At 32.8% G+C, this 3,503-nt stretch overlaps 1 pseudogene; it reads left to right on the top strand.

Moving 5' to 3' along the window:
- The first annotated feature begins 234 nt into the window (after window positions 1-234).
- On the top strand, window positions 235-1,367 carry LOC107013360 (annotated as a pseudogene).
- Window positions 1,368-3,503: the final 2,136 nt, after the last annotated feature.

Genomic DNA, 3,503 nt, shown 5'->3' with positions numbered 1-3,503 from the left:
AATATTGAGCTTAACATATTTTTTTTCTTTAGGGATACAACTAAATGAAGACATTATTGTAAACATGGGTAAACCTTGAGAAGATTTAAGAGAACTTCTGAACATACCTTTCTTTGGTAAATTCTTACAGTCAATTATTATTTTTAAAAATTTATTTAGATATTTGTAGTCTGGTTAATCGATTATCAATCCTTTTCTGCTTAATTTTTTACTTGCTGCTGCTGGTTTACGGAGATGGCGAAAGCTATAAGCCTCAACGAAATAAAAACATGAGACTGTTGATCTGGAGAAAATCCCCATTGAAGAAGTTTTTGAACAACTGAGATGTTCACGAGAGGGTCTGACTTCAGTTGAAGGAGCTAACAGATTTCAATTCTTTGGACCGAACAAGTTTGAAGAGAAAAAAGAAAGCTAAATACTCAAGTTCCTTGGGTTTATGTGGAATCATCTGTCATGGATTATGGAGATGGCGGCTATCATGGCCATTTCACTGGCTAATAGAGATGGAAAGCCTCTAGATCGGAAAGATTTTGTTAGTATTGTTTGCTTGCTAGTGCTCAATTCAACTAGCATATTTATTGAAGAAAACTATGCCGAAAATGTCGCCGCAGCTCTTAGGGCTGGACTTGTGCCGAAAATGAAGGTTCTTAGAGATAGGCGCTGGAGTGAACATCAAGTTGCTATTCTAGTGCCTTGTTATATTATAAATGTCAAGTTGGGAGACTTTGTTCCTGCTGATGCTCGTCTTCCTGAAGGTGATCCTTTAAAGATTGATCAATTTGCCTTATTGTAGAATCTCTTCCGGTGACAAAAAATCCTGGAGATGAAGTTTTCTCTTGATCAACCTGCAAACAAGTTAAACTTTATGTTGTAGTCATTGCAACAGGAGTTTACACTTTCTTTGACAGGACATCACACCTTGTTGAAAGTACAAACAATGTTAGTCATTTTCAGAATGTGCTAACAACCATAGAAAACTTTTCTATATCCTCCATTGCTATAGGTATGCTGGTTGAGATTATTCTCATAAATCCAATCCACCATAGGAAGTACAGGGATGGAATTTACAATCTGTTAGTGCTCCTTATTGGTGGTATTCCCATTGTTATGCGTAATGCGTTGTCATAAACTATGGCTATTGGATCCCATAGGCTCTACCAGCAGGGTACCATCACCAAGAGAATGAGTGTTATTAAATAAATGGCTTGAATGGATGTGTTGTGCAGTGACAAGACAGGTACCATGACTCTTACAAGTTGAGTGTCGACAGAAGCTTGGTCGAGGACTTTGTTAAGGGAGTAGATAAAGAATATGTTCTCCTCCTCCTTAGTTTTTACACTGTCTTGGTTTGTAGTATCACTGCATGATGCTTACAAGTATTTCTTGCTCATGTAATTTCTCCAAAACGAATCTTTACAATAATACTGGTTTTCCTTGTAGGTTGAAGCGACTGGTGGTTATTCATAAGGTTCAGCGACGACTATACATTGCCAGATGGAAGAAGAATCTCATAAATAAATCTCTTTAGCAGTTTTACATGGATCTAAGTAAATTTAAAGGTAGTAAAAATTCCTTCATCTCCCATTACAAATAGGTATCGCATTTACGCATATCATAGTGCCATTTTTGGTTCACTGTTTATCTTTCATAGCGTTGCATATTTGGAAATATATAGAGTAGTACTTCTTTTTACTTTAAAAGAAAAAATATGCTACAATATATATGTCTATGTTATAGTCATTAGGTTTCTAGCTATTGCAGTTGTCAAAGGGAAAAAAAAGTAGTATTAAAGTGTTGTTGTTATACTACCCCTAAAATACTAAATGTTTCTATCATACCTTGTGGAACTCCATGCATATTTTAAAGTAGCTCTTCCTTTAGTTATCTCCATTTATTCAAGCTAATAGTCATTTAAAAGGGGTTGTGATTTCATAGTTCTATATATCTGATCTTTGTAATGTATTTTTGATATTCTTCAGTTCAATCAGATATCTTCAGGTTTTACTTTCTTACTCTTTCATTCTATAGCCAAGTTAGTTTTTTTATATGTATCTATTATCTTTTCTGTTCTGTTAACATACTGTACTAACTCTTTATTATTTATGAGTGAAAAAGAATGATATATCTTCAAGTTATATGACTTTTACGTTAGACATTACATCTATGAGATTTTAAAGTGATAATATTATACTATTTTTTACATTTACAAGTGTATCAATTGATCAGTGTTAATGGAAATAAAGGGAGCACAGATCACCATCCGCAAGTTTAAATTGTACTTTTCACATAATCCCTAAAGAAAAAGTAAACAAGAAAATTAAAATATAGAGGCTGGTGTAGGTTCCTTTGAAGCTCGTGTAAGTATATGTTAAAACTTCATTGTGAATAATCCCTTTTTAGGATGTGAGTTTGTTTGTTTTTATATTGTTATTGTTCTAATAGCTTAAATGACATGAGTATAGAATTTGAGCTGGAGAAGATTCATCTATGTTGTATTCATTTCAATCTTAATCTCTTTGAAGCTCATTGTGAAATCATTTTTTGTATGTGTGAGAATGTTAACTCTATTATGACAATTCCTTTTTGGGATGTGGGTTTCTTTTCTTATAAAATTCTTTGTTGTTATGTAAGTTTAGTCACATAGGTATAGGATTTGAGCTACAATGAGTTCATGTATCCAATATTCACTTCAGTGCTAATCTTTTCAAAGTTTGTTGTGACAATTCCTTTTTCGGATCTGGTTTTTTCTATTCTTTTTTATTGTCCTTATGTTAGTTTAAATTACATGGGTTTGGAATATGAGATTGAATAGTTCTTTTTTGCTTTTACCATTTTTGATGTTCTGATAACTTAAACTACATACTTATAGTATTTGAGTAGGAAAAGGTTCGTGTATTCAACATTACCTTTAATGTTAAACTCTTCAAAGTTCAGTGTGAAAATCCAGTATGGGATGTGGGTATTGTGGATTTTACAATTCTTTTGCTTTTCTGTTAGCTTCAGTGGCATAGGTATAAAATTTTAGCTGGAATAAGTTCATATTCTGATGTAGTAATTCAATTGGCAGTGGATGTCTTAGGTAGAGTATTGAACTTTGCCTTCTCTTTAATATCTATGATTTGATTCCTTTTATTTGCTGATTCAAGTATTTTTTTTCAGTTTTAAATCACTTCAAACTTCACTATGAAAATCTCTTTAGGGATGTGGCCTTCTTCTTACTTCTTATTTCTTGACGTTCTATTAAGTTAAATGACATATGTGTACAATTTAGTTGGAATAGGTTGATATATTCACTTTAGTATTAATCTCTTCTAGCTTCACCGTGAAATTCCCTTTAGGGATGTAGTTTTTAAATTCCCCCATGCCTTTCCATTCCACAAACTTGAACAACATAGTATAGTATTTGAGTTGGTATAGATTCATGTGTCAGTATTCACTTCATTGTAAACCCATTTGAACTTCCTTGTGAAGATTCTTTTTCCATATGTATTTTTATTGATCTT

The sequence above is a fragment of the Solanum pennellii genome, chromosome 3, assembly GCF_001406875.1.
Source record: "Solanum pennellii chromosome 3, SPENNV200".
Taxonomy (NCBI): Eukaryota; Viridiplantae; Streptophyta; class Magnoliopsida; order Solanales; family Solanaceae; genus Solanum; species Solanum pennellii.
This window is presented reverse-complemented; position numbering and strand designations above follow the sequence as displayed.